General features: G+C 47.8%; 1 pseudogene; it reads left to right on the forward strand.

Annotated features, from left to right (window-relative positions):
- The first annotated feature begins 2763 nt into the window (after nt 1-2763).
- The window catches only part of LOC138074139 (cyclin-dependent kinase 1 pseudogene), a 41362-nt pseudogene continuing 26071 nt past the window's right edge, over nt 2764-18054 (forward strand).

Here is an 18054-nt window from a genome sequence, read left to right on the forward strand (position 1 = left end):
TAGCTTATGAACAAGCAGAGGCAGCATTGCTAAGCTTGTTACAAATGCAAAACGTGGGGCTCCAACCCAGGGCGGCCGAGTCAAAACCCAAGGCTTCATGGGCTCTCTGGCTGATCTCTGTGCACATCGAAGTTTGAGACGCATTCGTCTGGTTACTTCCCTTAATTCTGATGGCTCTCAAATCTAGCTATGTAATCCTTAGGTACCCCACCACCACCAGAACTTTTAAAAATGTAGATTCCCAGCCTCCACCCCAGATGAGCCTATCGAACAGGCCCGGAGGGGGCCCAGGTCACAGTGTTTTTATTTTTAATTTCCGTGGAGGTTCTTTTGATCACCTAGGTTTGGGAACTGCCACCCTCCAGCAGACAGCTCTCGTCCCTCAATACTCACCCTCTCAATCAGCGCGAGGCGATCTCAGGAAGGCCAGGAAGCCTCCACTCTTGGGAGTCACCTGGCGACCCTGACAAACATGCAGAATGCCGGCCCCACCCCACAGATTCAGATTCCAAAGAGCTGAACGGAGGCATCATACGCCTGTTACTTCACAAGGAGCATATTAAAAGCCTCTCACTATAAATGATTATTTATCATTTATACGTGACTGTGAATTGACTTGTGGTTCATGTGTTGACATAGCTGTATTTTCTAGACATTTAATTAAACATTTATTAATTTTGATTTTGCAATTTCCTTTTTATGTATTGTGGCCATTATTTTTTCCCCACCTTGGGGTTCAAATGTTTACAAAAGGCCCTGAAGAGCTTATACATTTTCCCACCATGCGCCATGCCTAAAGTGCTGAAAGGATACAAAGATGATGAGTCTAGGAAGGACTCAGGACTCCGCTTTTTTAACAAGAATGCCAGGATGACCCTAGAGGTGGTCCTCAGACCACACCTTGACCACTGGCCTTCAGAGGAGGGAGGGTGATCCCCAGGGCGAGCCTGCATTATCACTAGTTGGGAAGGGAAGGCCATCTGGGCTGGTGGGGAGGAGGGATGAAAAGAGCTTTGCTGCCCCTGAGGAATACCCCCATGACTCCAGAGAAGCCTCCAGGCCAGGGCATATCCCCATAAAAGTCACCTAATACAAAGCACAAGGCATGCAGGAGATGCTGCAATCTCCAGTGCTATTCAGCATGGCTCAGACTGTCTCCAGGACCAAAACTGAGCCCCTACTCCAGGAAAATCCCAGCTGAATTGAAAGGATCACAAGAGTATGACAAAGTACACGAGAGGACAGTTGTAGGAAACAGGATTATTGAGTTGGAAAAGAGAAAGCCAGATGACCCATGACAGTCTCCAAGCAAATGGTAAATAATCATGTGGGCATGAAGCCTTCCCTCCAGAGCTGGGGCATCTGGGCCTGGCACAGAGCCCAGTGGGGCAGGCCTGCCAGAGCCTCTCTGTGAGGTCTGAGGAGCTTGAAATCCATAGAAGCCCAGGGTCAGGAAGAAGGGATGAAATCCAGTCCAGCTCTCAGACCTAGTCCCAGCCAGTCCTCCAAGGGACCAGGTCTCAAGTCCAGGGATGACGGTGGGGATGTTGGAAATAAAAAAGTGAAGAGAGACATCTCAAGAAAAGAGCTGAGATGCAGAATGGCTTTAGGACACTATCTCCCAGCTGAGGGTGACCCCAAAATTACATCCAAAGAAATTCTCAGCTCTTACCCTACTCCTTGTAGGCTTTCCTCATAGTTCAGTCAGTAAAGAATCTGCCTGCAGTGCAGGAGACCCAGGTTCAATCCCTGGGTCAGGAAGACCCCCTGGAGAAAGAAATGGCAACCCACTCCAGTATCCTTGCCTGGAAAATCTCATGGACAGAAGAGTCTGGTGGGCTGCAGTCCATGGGGTCGCAAAGAGTCAGGCACCATTGAGCGACTAACACTTACTTACTTACCTACTCCCACCAAGGCATGCTTCAGCAGAGAGGGGACAGCCTTGATGGCCCAAGAACTTTCAGAGAAAGGATGGACAGCCCTGGAAAGAGACCTTGGGAAGGTGGTGGCATCCACCAGCAAACAGTGGGGGAGCCTGGTGAGGGAGCCTGTGGACTCAGGGGAACCAGAAACAGCCACAGAGCTCTGAGACTGCAGACCAGCTCTGACACCACAGATCAAGACCCCTGCCCCCAGCCACTCCCCTCAAGCATGGCGGGACTCTACAGGGCTGAGGTCCCGGCTAACAGGTAAAGTCAAGCAGCAGGAAGGGAAACAGGTCATGGCCATCCACGTGACCTTCCAGCACTCTCATACCCTTAAGGCCTGGGAAATAGGCCACCAGCGTTAACAGTGAGTGGTAGTGACCAGATGGCCATCACCGGATCAACCAGGGAGCTTAAAGCCACTGACCTTGATCGTTTCCTGAATGGCAGATGCCTTGGGTACCTCAAAGAGTCGGTAGATGTGAACAAAATCAAGAGAGAAAGGAAGCAATGAACACATACCCTACTGGCAGCTGCAGATGCGGCTGGGTGATTAATTCCACTTACCCTTCCTGCACATCCCAAACCAGGCATTGTTATCCTCGTCCTCAAGGCTGGAAACAGGCACAGAGAGATTTCATCTCTTGCGCAAGGTCACACGGCCAGTGCACACAGGAGCTTGTGTTTGAACCCACTTTAGTTCAACTCCAGAGCACAGGTTCTCATCCCCTGTGCTGTCCATGCGGCACTGGAGGAGAACTAATGAAAGAGACGGAAGCAGGTCGTGCTGTGAACACCTGGTCTCTGAGGCTCATAAGCGGTCCATGAAGCCCTTGTAATGCGGCACCAGGAGAAACTCATCCTCTGTTCCACCGCCGACGCCGAGTGGCACAGAGATCAGGAGACAAACACCTTCTACGCTCCACTTTCTACCCACCGCCTGCTCAGCTCCCAAGGAGAGCCAGTGCCAACATCCCTCTGCCAGACCCTGCCCCAGGGGACCCATGAGCCCCAGCATCCAGTGGGTCGGTTATGCCAGCTGCTGAGAGGGTAAGAGGCAGGGCCCTCAATGGCACCAGCCAGCGTGCCCTCCCACGTGGCACCCTCAGCACCTGCTCTCCACGCCCACAGCACACACACTACTACTGATCCCATGCTCGGCTCCTGCGGTCACTCTGGCTTCAGGACTGCAGGGCCCTGCAGCCTCGGGAACAGATGTTCCCCTCGCACATGGCTGGACTTGGATCTCAGCAGTGATGGACAAGCATCATTGACCAGGGTGGACGGGCAGCTGCAGAGAATGAGAAGGCGGCCCCAGTGCCCACCCCGAGCCCATCTCCATTGGCAGCACAGTTGCTGCCTCCCTTCCAAGGGAAGAGAAGGCGAGGGCCCCTCAGACAGCTGTGCACTCCCAGCCCGCCCCCTCCTCACCGGTTCCCCTGCAAAGCGCCCACAAAGCAGCAGAGGCACAGCCCCCTGCAAGCACCGCCCTGCACGGCCCTGCTGTCTCTCTCCCCTCCAGTCCCCGCTCACCGAACATCTCCTAGCGCTGATTCTGCTTGGACGGAATGACCCTTCTATTACTGCACGGTCATCACTGTTGTGTGGATTTATACTTGTGGTTTCAAGAAAGACAAGGAGCACGTTGCTGAAAGGGCACGGTGAACGACGCTCCAGCACGTGCGGTGTCCTCCCTGGATGGAAGGACTACACCTGATTTTTATTTTCTTTCTTTCTACATGTTCTGTATTTTCCTTGTGCTACTTACAATGCTTTTTTTTAATTCATGTCAAGCTAATTGGCATCTCATGTCTGTGGGCCCTCCTTTGGATGTTGAGAATGAGATCCCCTTGGTAGGTCATTTGTAATGACAAACCCTATGTACCAGGGATGACCTAGGGAGGGCGGTACCCCTGGGCCTGAAGCAAGACTTAATTAGAAGGTATCAGAAGAGAGTATAAAATAGGAGAGACTCGGAGACCCATGAGGACAAGCTGGCTGGGGTAGGGTTAGAATCTGCATGTGCTATTTGGGGTCTTAAATGCATTTTTTTCCTTTGGTTTCCTCTGAATGCACTCAAAATCTTGAATCTCTGCATCTTTGGGCTGCGTCGAGAAGGACTAAGGAAGATGTTTGCCTGCACTGGGACCTAAGCTTTAAAGGGAGGAATAGCGCATCCCTGGGATCAGTGTTTCAGTGACCACAGGGAACCCCTCTCCCACCAAAGACAACTGAAACTCGGGGAGCCCTTGAGTTACACCATCCTCCCCCACCTGCAAGGCCCTCCTGACAATGCTGACATTTTTGCTTTTGTTTTCATAAGGATTATGAAACCAGGATGGTTTTAATACGCAATGTGATTGATTTATGCGAGTACACATATACATACTCCCCACCGCCTCCATCTCCAAGCCCTAAAACACACACACACACTCACAAGCTTCATTCAATCCAGCTGACCATTCTCTCCCCCTCAGAAGTATTCTCCAGTCATCAAAAAGCAGGGCTCACTCAGTGAACCCCTCCAGAGGGGCATCCTCCACCCGGTTGTCTGTGACTGTCAACCCTTTGACTGCCACAGACCCGAGGTCAGCACTCTACAACCTGTCACCTGGTTTTGTCAATGGCACACAGCCCTGTCCATTCATCTACGAGTGGCAGCTTTCATACCACAACAGGAGAGGTGAGTATTTGCAACAGAGATTGTAATGCCTGCAAAGCCAAAAATAGCATCTGGCCTTTTACAAGTGTGCCGTCTTTTGCCATAGACCAAGATGTGCCTGGTGCTTCCTGGAGTCACGTGCTGAGCACCCCTTAGAGAAATCTAGGCAGGGACTACCCAGGGCAGAGCCAGGCTCAGACGGAACACTCACAGCTCAGGAGCCCCCAGACCCCTCCCAGCACATCTACCCACATACTCAGCACCCTTATCCGGGCTACCAGAGGCAGTGATCTTGACAGAGAAAACTCGGGCGAGTGGCATCAGGCTGACTTGGGAATCAAAACCCAAGGCTTCTGGTATTTTATTTCCTCATCTGCAAAATGCTGTTCATGATACAGAATTTCTCTAATGGGAATACCATGAGAATCAAATTAGGAATTGCAAGTTACATGTTGAGCAAAATACCTGCTACACAGCAAGCCTTCAACAAGTGTCAGCACCTAGCTAAGGCGGTGGTGGAAGAATCAGTAAGAGTTGCATCATCAGCCTACAGGGCTTCACTCTGGTGAAAGCACCGTCCGCTTCCTACCCTGCTGAAAATGAGGACATCAAAGGCAAGACCCCAGAAGGATGCCACTCACAGCCTAGCACCTGGAACCCACAGCAGGCTTGCAAGCTTCCTTTGGCTGCTGGATGCCGGCAGCAAGGTGCTAATTCTCTGGAGTGATTCCAATAGGAGATTCTCTTAGGAATATCCGGTCTCCTAATTGCACAGCCCACATGCATGCACACACGCAAACAAGGAAGATTTAAGACATCTTCAAATTCCTATGTGGTCGTTATGAATGGATGGGCCAGAACTACACCTCATTTTGCTATTTCCTAATGTCTTAGGAATTAAGCTTTATTTTTTTTAAATTTTAATTGAGTGTGTTTATACACTGGCCTGTGTGTGGGGAGCCAAGATACTGGCCACAAATTGGCAGACACCTCATCCTTCAGACTCTACTAGGGCCTGTAGGACAGATAACCCCACAGGAGGAGATGGGCTGCTCTAAAGAGGCAGGGGGGTGAGTAGGATGCAGCAAGAAACACAGGTCCTGGAGATGCCCAGATCAGAGAAGTTCCTAAATCCTTTGCTCCTTGAGAAGATTTACAGAGTTGCCTAATTTTCTGCAAAATTTCCCCTTTCTTTAACGCCACCTTCATTTTGCTCATTAGCTATGAACACATGTTTTACATCTTGCTGGCTGCCGTCTATGGGGTCAGTCGCACACAGTTGGACACGACTGAAGTGACTTAGCAGCAGCAGCAGCAATCTCCCCTTTTAAAAAAAAGAGTTATTGGCCAAACAAACCTGTGTATCACTTTAATCCAACTGAGGGCTGGGAAACAGAACTCTGCCGCTACATTTTCTCAGGTCTGAGAAACTCTTAGTCATAAGAGTCATCGCTGATTTAAGAACAGTTCTTGGTGGAGGAAGGGAGCAAAATAGCACACGTAAAGTGTGCATACAGACTGCAAGACACGACATGATTGCAGATACTTTAAAATGAGGGGAGAGTCAGAACAGAGGAGGAACGGAGAAAAAATTAACACCCACAATAGTTACCATTTATTCGATCCTCAGGTTGGAAAGATGCCCTGGAGAAGGGAACGGCTACCCACTCCAGTGTTCTGGCCTGGAGAATTCCATGAACTGTATAGTCCATGGGGTCGCAAAGAGTTGGACACAACTGAGCGGCTTTGACTTCCACTTTCATTGAGCAGCTTCTATATTTCAAGGACTGTATGAGCTTCTTTTCCTGTTAGCTCACTGAATCCTCACCCCTTTGTAAAATAGATATCATTATCCCATTTTACTAGTGGTAGAGAACCCTCTGGACATGACTCAGTGACTTCACTTGCACTTTTCACTTTCATGCATTGGAGAAGGAAATGACAACCCACTCCAGTGTTCTTGCCTGGAGAATCCCAGGGACGGGGGAGCCTGGTGGGCCGCCGTCTCTGGGGTCGCACAGTGTCAGACACGACTGAAGTGACTTAGCAGCAGCAGCCAGTGCAGGAGACATAAGAGACACAGGTTCGAATCGTGAGTTGGGAAGATCCCCTGGAGGAAGCCATGGCAACCCACTCCAGTATTCTTGCCTGGAGAATCCCATGGGCAGAGGAGCCTGGTGGGCTACAGTCCTTAGGGTTGCAAGCAACTCGGCACATCCCATTTTACAGATAAAGAAACAAACTTAGAGAGCCTCAATTCCTAGAACAACTAAGCCCCAAAATAGGCAACCCAGAGCAGGGCACTCTTTTCCACCTCTCCCCACTCCAAGAATTGTCTCTGGAGTTCTCCCAGAGATCTCAGCTGGAAACCAAATCCCTGAAGCGACACAAGCCTACCCCGTTCTTGCAAAAGAAGGAGGCCACACAGTGCAGACACAAAAGCTGGCTGATGCTTGTGCTGACCCTCCCCTAAGCTCGCCAAAGTCCCCCTGTTCAAGAAGACGTCCACAAAAACGATGACCATCGACACCAGACAGAAAAGGACTGGGAAGGGCAGGCATCAACCCAGCACAGTAAGAGGGAGGGAAGGAGGTCCCAGCTCCCTGTGTGTGAAGGTGGCAGGAGACACACACACACTCCCACCCCCACGGAACGCCCTCCCCTGTCTCTGCAAGCGCTCTCTAGTCTCTCGCCTTCCTTGAAGGCGACCTCCCGCACCATCCTCGGGAGCGGGGTGGCAGGTCAAGCTGGAAATTAGCTTCAGTCGGTCTCCTAATTGCAGATATCAAGCAGGTATCGGATCAATCCAGCCACAGGCAGGCAGTGACGGGATCGATCCCAGCAGGGCCGGTGTCTGTAGCTTTTTCTGTGCACACAGCCTGCAGGCAGTACCGGAAGACCTGTGGCCGCAGGGTAAGGCCAGTGCTTGAAGGAGGCTTCCGGCTGCCCGTAAGTAACTGAAACAGGAGCACCAGGGACTCACCCTGTCCTCCGACTGCCTGCCCTTGGCCCTGTTCTTGTGCACATTATCATCCTGATTTCCCAGATGAAAAGGAAGTCACCCGCCTGGGGTAAACAGGAAGCGGCAGAGCTTAGACTCAAACCCAGGTCTGTCCAACTCCTAGCCTCTTGCAGTTTAAAGATCACTGATTAAGCACTGACTGTGTGCTGCTATGCACCAAGCCCTGGATGAAAATGGATCAAATAGGGTACTTATCACTATGATAAGTACCTCAATCCACTTCTTCACTTCTTCCCACACCTGTCTGTACAACAGGAGTCACTGGACGAGAGTATTTTTAAGGATTCTTGACTCTTTCTCCAGAATATTCCATCTCTGTAGGTTTAAGGAAGTGAAGTGAAGTGAATTCGTTCAGTTGTGTCTGACTCTTTGCGACCCCATGGACTGTAGCCTACCAGGATCCTCTGTCCATGGGATTTCCCTGGCAAGAGTACTGGAGTGGGGTGCCACTGCCTTCTCCAGGGGATCTTCCCAACCCAGGGATCGAACCTGGGTCTCCTGCATTGTAGGCAGACACTTTACTGTCTGAGCCACCAAGGAAGTCCAGGTTTAAGGTTTAAGGAAGGACCCAGGAAATCATTGCTTTTTAAAGACTCCCCAGAATGGAAGTGGATAAGCTGAGGGAGAAGGGCTTCCCTGGTGGCTCAGTGGTTAAAGAATCCTCCTGCCAATGCTGGAGACATGGGTTCAATCCCTGGTCCGGGAAGATCCCACATGCCGAGCAGCAACTAAGTCCATGCACCACAACGCCTGGCCCTGAGCTCTGGATCCCGGGAGCTGCAACAACAGAGCCCACGTGCTGCAGCTCCTGAAGCCCGCACAGCCTAGAGCCCGGGCTCCACAAGAAAAGCCACAGCAACGAGAAACCCACACCCTGCAACCTAAGAGCAGCCCCTGCTCGCCACAGCCAGAGAGAGACCCTCACAGCAGCGAAGACCCAGCACAGCCAAACAGAAACCAAAGTTTAAAAAACAGCTGAGTTGGAAATTTCTGTTTCTTACTAATATACAGAAACATATATTTAAATAATAAGATTGTAAGGGTGACATTTACTTTGGGGGGGGTGGTCAACAGTTATCAAATTAAAATTTTTCTAATTAAGCAAAAGCATCTCCTGGTGACTCTAAAAGTGCAGCCAGGTTTGGGAATCAACACTCCGGAGTGCTGCCTCCAGCATGTTTGGGGTTGCTGCCCTCTTTGATAAGAGATGGCAGTGGAGCAGGAACAAGGTGGCTGATAAGCACATTCACACTAAGATTCTAGAGGCTGAGTAAGACACCACTCTCCCAAGGCACCACCATTTTAAAACAAAACCTTACAAAGAAAGCACTGTTCACCCTCAAAAAATAAATCCCTAATGGTAAAATACAGGCACCATGTGAGGCAGGAGAGTCTCCCGACTTCTTCAAATAGCACAGCAGCTGTGTGCAAGAGAGAATCAGGGCCTAAACAAGCTCCATGAGGCCTTGTCCAGAGCAGGGAGGTGCCAGATGCTTCATCACTGACACAAGATGCTGTTTATGCCTCAGCTTTATCGAGTTGCAGGGAGGGTAAGGCCTAGTGATTTATAGGCCAACCACCTGGATGGCAGCTGGGCTGTCTGAGACTGCTAGCCAGCTCAGGGCTGCCTCCACCAAAACACTTATTCTCCTCAGATCAACCAGCCAAGCCCGGAAACCTCCACTGGGAGCAGGGCACCATGCTGGGAGCAGCCAGAGCCCCCTGAGGCCTTCCATTCGTCAAGGAGATTGAGCTTCCACTCTGCAACCAACCCAAGGCTTGGACCTAGAGATTGCAAAGAAAAAGGCAACCACCTCTATGTCAGGGGCCCTATGATCTGGCTGGAAAGAGAAGATAAATCCATATGTCAAAGGTGAAAGCAAGACGGGAGGGTGACCAGACTGAGGGATTTCTGGAAACCATAGCTTTCCAGGGAGGATGGAATAATTTAGCAGCAAAGAGCCTAGATGACGGCTAGGCTAACACCTACAGAGGCATTGTTCTAAGCACTTCATATGCATGAATTCATTTAATCCTCAAAGCAACCCTAGAAATATGGGCGTCGTGCAAAGAAACTGCACCACAGAGATGTTAACTGACTCGCTCAAGTCACACAGCTACCAAGTGCTGTAGCTGAAATGGAACTCAACTGGTACTGCAGAGCAGTGGTGTGCTGGGAAGTCCCTAACAGCTGGCTTTCCTGGGGGGTGGAGGACTGTTATATATGCTGATTTTCGTGGTGTAAATGCCCCCACCATGGCCGATTTCAAGCTACCTATGTGATGTCATTGAGCACAGAGCTGGGAAAAGATGGGCAATAGCATTCCATTGTATGGTCTTTCCGGAGAAGGTGATGGCACCCCACTCCAGTACTCTTGCCTGGAAAATCCCATGGACGGAGGAGCCTGGGAGGCTGCAGTCCATGGGGTCACGAAGAGTTGGACACGGCTGAGCGACTTCACTTGCACTTTTCACTTTCATGCATTGGAGAAGGAAATGGCAACCCACTCCAGTGTTCTTGCCTGGAGAATCCCAGGGACGGCGGAGCCTGGTGGGCTGCCATCCATGGGGTCGCACAGAGTTGGACATGACTGAAGCAACTTAGCAGCAGCAGCAGCAGTATGGTCTTTCTACCATACAAGTTCAATAGACACAACTTCAAGAGCATAGTAAGAGTCAGATGTAGTAAAATAAAGTGATGAGTTCTTTCCTTTAGTTTTAATAAATCTGTAAGTCATTGAATTTAATTTTTAATCAAGACGTTAATAATTGATTCACAAATCTCCTAAAATTTGGAAATTGGCTATCATAAGCTGGTGCACACTGACTCAAGCACACTACTGATCCAGAGTTACAACATTATAAAAGACCAAGAAATGCAAGAGAGCACAGTCACTGTTCTAGGGGGATTTTACATGGAATATGAATGAGTCGTTATAAAGCAACTTCCCACTAGCTATCTATTTTACATATGGAAATGTATACATGTTAATGCTGCTCTGTGACAACCTAGAGGGGTGGGATGGGGTGGGAAGGAGGTTTAAGAGGAAGGGGGACATATGTATACTCATGGCTGATTCACATTGTTGTATGGCAGAACCCAACACAACATTGTAAAGCAATTATCCACCAAATAAAAATTTTAAAAATTAGAAAAAAGAATGAGTGGTATGTGGAAGACTAAAGTCAGAAGAAAACTTTTAAACAGACAAAAGTGTTCAAAGATAGAATTGACCTCCTAGGTTAGTACTGAATTCCTGCTCACCAGAGAAATCCCACGAAGGCTAGACAAGTACTTGACAACTGGATAAAGCATAAGCTCCAGGTTACTGTTAGATTAGTACTTTTCAAACTGAAGTTTGAAACTTTATATTGTGATATTGAGTCATAAAAATGAATTTCGTGAGTTGTAGGGTCAGTATTTTTAAATGAAATAAAATAGAAAATATAGGCATATTAAGTGTAATTTGACCTTGTACAACATTTGTTATACATTTATTTAATCTAGAGAAGGAAATGGCAACCCACTCCAGTATTCTTGCCTGGAGAATCCCATGGACGGAGAAGCCTGGTAGGCTACAGTCCACGGCATCCTAACAAGTATATGCATGTATACTGGGACATGTAAAAAACATAAAATTTTAAGTTGTTTGTCATGATCAAAGAAGTTTGAAAAGTATTAGAATAAGTGATAAGGTCCCTCTTAATCTTAAGATTCTACGATTCCATGTCCTATCAACTATTATTTGATAGCACTTCCTATCTCCCCAAAAGTTCAAGAACGGAGGGGAACTGATCACACACATCTCCAGCCCCTGGCCCTGTATCTGACCCACCAAATGTCCTTAAAGACACATTCAGTGAAGGGTCAGTGACGAAAATAAGCATTAACAATGTTTCCCTCCAGGGCCAGGAGCTCAGTTCAGTTCAGTCAGTTGAGTCACTCAGTCGTGTCCGACTCTGCAACCCCATGGACTGCAGTACACCAGGCTTCCTTGACCAGGGACAGAAACTCAGTCACATGCAACTCACTCAGGAAGAATTTAGCCTAAAATGGTACTTGTCAGGACTTCCCTGGTGGTCCAGTGATTAAGAATCTGTCTGCCAATTCAGGGAACATAGGTTTGATCCCTGGTCCAGGAGGATCCCACATGCCACAGGGCAACTAAAGCCAGCCACAGGGCAACTACTCAGCCAGCACTCTAGAGCCAGAGTGTTGCAATTACTGAAGCCTGCACACCAGAGAGCTCAGGCTCCACAACAAGAGAAGCCTCTGCAATGAGAAGCCCAGCCCATGTGCACAGCTGAAGAGGAGCCCCGCCCCAACTAACCACAACTAGAGAACAGCCCTTGCACAGCAATGAGGACACAGCACAGGCAATAAGTAAATAAATACATTTGACAAAATTATACTTTTCTATGGCAATCTCTCCCCAGAACTACCCTTCCAGCGGTAAAAGTGCCCTGTAGAGCCCATTCTGACCAAGGGAAGCTCCACCAGAATTTATGGGTGGAGACAGGCAGGGGAGTGACTTGCGGACAGAGATGAACAAGAGCCTTGTGCGGAATGTTTGCCTGGAGCTCCTGCAAGACCTGGGCGTGGCTGGTAATATGTGGCCACCTAGAAATGCAGCTGGGACATAGTTGGGTCTCAGACACATCTGTTGAGGAGAGAAGGGTGGCCAGGAGTGAGGAGGTAACAGAGAGAGCTGAGAAGAGGAGAAAGCAGGCAAGACTTCCGTTTAGTCAAGAAAAGCCGCATGGTGACAGAAGATGACAGTGCCCAGGATTGGGTACCTGTGACAAACTGCTTACTTTCTGTCTGTTTTCCCCCTCTAAGAGCCTCCCTGGTGGCTCAGATGGTATCGCGTCTGCCTGCAATGCAGGAGACCCAGGTTCGATTCCTGGGTCAAGAAGACCCCCTGGAGAAGGAAATGGCAATCCATTCCAGTGCTCTTGCCTGGAAAATTCATGGACGGAGGAGCCTGGTGGGCTACAGTATATGGGGTCACAAAGAGTCAGGCACAACTGACCGACTTCACTTTCCCCCTCTAAATTCTGAATTCTCCGAATACCAGACTCACTGGCTGGTCTGTCCCTGTCACCGCTTCAGAAAGCAATAAATCATTTGTTCACTCAACAGACAGATGAGTTTATGAAGGTGGGACCTACTATAACAGAGTCCTACCACATATTCAAATAGGACTGCCTCTCATTTTGAAAATTGTTAACAAGTTTCATCTCCTTGTAATCCTAGTGCTGGGCAAGGACCAGAATTCATTCAACAGATGTGTCTGAGACCCAACTATGTCCCAGCTGCATTTCTAGGTGGCCACATATTACCAGCCACGCCCAGGTCTTGCCGGGATGGCCATGGGCTTCTCCTGTTTACAAAACTGAATCCAACAGGCCAGTTTGCTCAAACACAAAGGAGAATGCTCATCTGCCAATCTATGTAGAGAATTGATGGTAGAACTTTGAGAGCAGGAGGGAGTGTGTTTCACCTTTCCCATCCCTGCTCTCCCAGCTCCCAGGAAAGTGCTGAATAAGACAGAAAGCACTGGCTATCAGGGCAAGAGCTGAGTTAAAGATGCTTTGCAAAAAGGTGCTAGAAGACAGATCAAGGAGCACCATGCACACATGCATCCTGCCTGCAGAGAATTTTCAGAGGACAATTGGGAGGCACCAGCTGTAGGAGGTAGAACAGAGCAAACCTCCCCAACCCAGGGCTCAAGAGGCTGAGCGGCTCTGCAGGAAGAGGGCAGGTTTGGAAGTCAAAGAAGCCAGTTCTCAGCTTTTGATTTTGTCCATCACCAACTCGATGGACATGAGTTTGAGCAAGCTCCGCTAGTTGGTGATGGACAGGGAGGCCTGGTGTGCTGCGGTCCACGGGGTCACAAAGAGTCGGACACAACTGAAAGGCTGAACTGAACTGAACCGGGAAAGTTCTTGACTTCCCTGAGACTTGATTTTGTTGCCTGTAAAACAGAGCTATCATCATCTACCATCCAGAACACTTTAAGGAGTCGTGAACATAAGTGCCAAACTTATAGCAGACATGCAACACTAGTTGATACAAACATTGAGAACTGGGTGGCAGCTGTGTTCCTCACTCCCAGCCACACCGACACAGGAGAGGGCCTCTCGGGGCAAGCTGCTGGCACCCCTTCACCTGGGCAACCAGTCTCAGTGACAGATACACTGACGTGGCTTTTTCTGAACCCCAAATACCTAAGGTTATTCCCCATCTTGCTCCATATCTCAGAATCATAGCAAAAGTGAAACTAATTTAAAAAAATGGACAAATGTCTAGTCTCACCAGGTTTACATGTTTTTCAAATATTCTGTCTACTTATATTAAAATTAGGAAAAAAAAAACAAACAGCCCTTACGGAGATAAGGCTGGAGATCAACAGCAAGTAAAGTAAGAAGAGAAAAAAATATTTGTCCCATAAAGAATTACTTAGAAAAACTGAGTTCAGCAAGACTGTAAGATCAATATACAAATATCAATTGCATTTCTATATACTTGCAATGAACAATCTAAACTGAAACTAAGAACAACACGATTTACTAACAAAAGCAAAGAGAATTAAATACTTTGGAATAAACTTAACAAAAGACGTGCAAGCTTATATTCTGAAAACTACAAAACACTGTTGAAATCAAAGACATAAAAAATAGAAAACCATCCCATGTTCAGGGATCAGAAGATTAATACTGGTAAGATGGCAGTACACCTTGAAAGTATGTATTGATTTTATATATCAAAATCTCTACTGCCTTTTTGCAGAAATTGACAAACTCATCCTAAAATTCATATGGAAATTCAAGGGATCCAGAATAGCCAAAATGATCCTGCAAAAGAACTAAGTTGAAGGACTTATACTTCCCAATTTCAAAAGTTATTTCAAAACTATAGTAATTAAGACAGTATGGAACTGCCATAACTATAAATATATAAATCAATGAAATAAAAATGAGTTCCAGAATTCAGTTTTTTATGTCAAGCATATAGGCTTGCACTTAATGTTAATTATTTGTAAGTCCTCTTTCCGTCATCAACCTGGGGTACTTTGGTCCTTATGTGAAGCTCTTCCAATACACTCAGCCAGGGCAACTTTATTTAAAATGAAACTGAAATTCCCTCAAAGTGAGGGAATTCAAAGTGATTTGATATTCTTCTTATGAAATGGAAAAGTAGCAAGGAAATCAAATAGAGCAAAACACACCACGGAATAGGCACCCCGAGCCAATGCTATGAGGGGTCACACTAACTTCCGTCACACAAAAGAAGTAAGATGCAAGCCAACCCATTGTTCGGAATCACCAACATTGTTTCTAGGACACAGGTCAGAAGTCTGGACCTCCTAAAACCCAGAAACACAGCCCCCCAGTTTATGCTTCTAAATCAGTTCAGATTACTTCAGCTGCAAGAGAAGCAATATGACCAACAGTGGCTTAAACTATAGAGACAAATATTACTTCCTATATAAGGAGTAGCTGAGAAGGCAATGGCACCCCACTCCAGTACTCTTGCCTGGAAAATCCCATGGACGGAGGAGCCTGGGAGGCTGCAGTCCATGGGGTCGCTAGGAGTCAGACACGACTGAGCGACTTCACTTTCCCTTTTCACTTTCATGCATTGGAGAAGGACATGGCAACCCACTCCAATGTTCTTGCCTGGAGAATCCCAGGGACGGGGGAGCCTGGTGGGCTGCCGTCTATGGGGTCACACAGAGTCGGACATGACTGAAGCGACTTAGCAGCAGCAGCAGCAGATACGAAGTAGAGGTAGGTGGTTCCAGGGTAAGTACCCCAGCTTGTCCACATCTTTGGGACCTAGTTCCATCAATCCTCTGCCATTCTCCTTATATTAATATTGCATTCCCCTCATTAACTGTACCATGGCTGCCATATTCCAACCGTCTTATCATCACACAGTGGTGTCCAAAACACTATTCAAGAAAGAGAGCAGCAGCATAAACAGCTCATACAACTCAACATAAAAAAAAAAAAAGCCTGATCAAAAAATGGACAGAAGAATTGAATGTTTTCAAAGAGGAAATGCAGATGGAAAGCAGGCCTATGAAAAGATGCCCAGTGTCACTAATGATCAGGGAAATGCAAATCAAAACCACAATGAGGTGTCATCTCACACTTTTCAGAATAGATATCATCAAAAAGAACACAAATAACATATGTTGACAAGGATGTGGATAAACGGGAACCCTCATATCTTGTTGATGGGAAGATAAATTAGGACCACCATTATGAAAAACAATACAGATGTTTCTCAAAAGACTAAAATTAGAAATATCATATGACCCAGCAATTCCACTCCTGCTTATATATCCCCCCAAAACCAAAACCACTAATTTGAAATGTTACATGCACCCCAATGTTCACAGTAGCATTATTTACAATTGTCAGGATACGGAAGCAACCTACACGTCCCTCAACAGATGATTGGATAAAAAAAGATGTGATACAAACACACAGACAATGGAATACTACTACTCAGCATGAAAGCAAGAATGAAATTTTGCCATTTGCAGCAACACAGATAGACTTTGAGGGCATTATGCTAAGTGAAATAAGTCACTTATGTGTGGAATTTTTTAAATGCAACAAACTAGTGGATTTAACAGTAAAAGAAGCAGACTCACGGTTAAAGAAAACAGACCAGTGGTTACCAGGGGTGGGGGGTGGAGGGGAGGGGGGAGGGGCAACATAGGGGAAGGGGATTAAGAGGTACCAGCAATAGGTACCTCAATAACCTGCAATCCAAGGATACTTTGTACAACATGGGGAATTATAGCCAATATTTTGAAATAACTATAAATGCACAATAATCTTTAAAATATATAAACAATAATTTCTTTTAAAAAGAGAGCAGCACAAATGGCTTTTTCCTTCCATACTTCTCACTTATCAGGAAGGAAACACCTTTCCCAGAAGCCCTCAAGAGTCTTACTGTTGCAGCTCATTGGCCAAAACTTAGTCACAGTCACCTTAGACCATCAGACGAGGAGAACTGAAGTTAACCTACCCTGATCCCGTGTTAAGCGCCTTCCCAGATTTAGTTGGCCTGGCTTGCTCCAGGAGAAGGCTCAAAGCACCACTCTCTCCAACTCATCTCCTGACATGACTGCATCTGTTCAGCCTCCTTGAAGGTGAGGGCCGGGCTTTGCTGCGGCCCCAACCAGACCCCCCAGCAGCCCTGGATCCCGGGACTGGCCCCTCGGGGGCTGCGGAGACGGCGCCACTGTTTGTGTTTGTGCACTATGTGATGACATCAGAGGTTTCTCTTGCTACGGGCCGTGAGCAAAGAGAACTGGAAAGCACCTGCCTTTTCTCACCTTCCTCTCCCAAATGAGCCGTAGGGACATATACTGAAAAAGGTTCCAGACCACCCATGGGGAGAACACAGTGAGAGACACACACAGACAGGCAGCTATGGGTCTCTCCCCACACTGGTATGTTCATGTAATTATAGGCTTCCTTCACAGAGCGTTAAGTTCACTGAGAAAAATTGATCCATTCTCTTGTTTCTTGCTTGTTTTTAAACCCTCTTGACCTGTCTCAGCAGGTGGCCCCTGGCCCTTGCAGCCTCCATGGAGAAGTATGGAGGGGGGTACGAAGCCTGGCTGGCAGCCAAGGTCAAGGCCCGCTTACAAATCACACTCTGGCTGGGCTGGAGGCAAATTTCCACCTGGTACTCAGAGAACTGAAGCCTTTAGATTAATCCTGGATCTGTCAGCTTCCATCATGTTCACGCAGGAAAGGTGGCAGCCTGGAGGGGGGCCATGAACCAGATTCTGATTCGACTCACACTTGCCCTTTTTTCTGCCCCACTCACTGCCTTTTCCCACATGCCTGGTTCACACACACACACACACATTTCTTGACTCTTGGGATAACCTTCCCCACTTCTCTGATCTCCTCCAGTCTCTCTAGCAATCATCCTGCTCTGCAATTCCTAGGTGGATGGGAGTCTGAGCTTGGGGCTACCAGCTGGGGGCTCAAGTCGTGGGTACACCGCTGCTGGTTGGGTTTCCTAGACAAAGTCGCTTGGCCTTTCTGTGACTTGGCCTCCCTCATGTAGAAACCAGGATGATAATGTCTCCCTGCTGCTGTGAAGATGACAAGAAACATTGATGGGTAACATGTTCCCAGCACTTACCGAGGGCAGTCACCCTTCTAGATTTGCAGATCATCCCCACAGACATGGAAAAGGCTTCCAGCAGTATCTGGGATATGTACGTGCACAATGAGAGCTAGCTATGGCTAAAACAGTGTGATTAGAGGTCCCATTCCCCTCCTCACCCCCAGCCCACCACATGGGCACTTGGGGACTCATTCATTCATTCTTTCAACAGTCAATTGGTGCTCTTCCACTCTTGGGGCGACCCAGAGCTGAATATCGGAAACACGGCACCATA

This window comes from Capricornis sumatraensis, chromosome 2, assembly GCF_032405125.1.
Source record: "Capricornis sumatraensis isolate serow.1 chromosome 2, serow.2, whole genome shotgun sequence".
Lineage (NCBI taxonomy): Eukaryota > Metazoa > Chordata > Mammalia > Artiodactyla > Bovidae > Capricornis > Capricornis sumatraensis.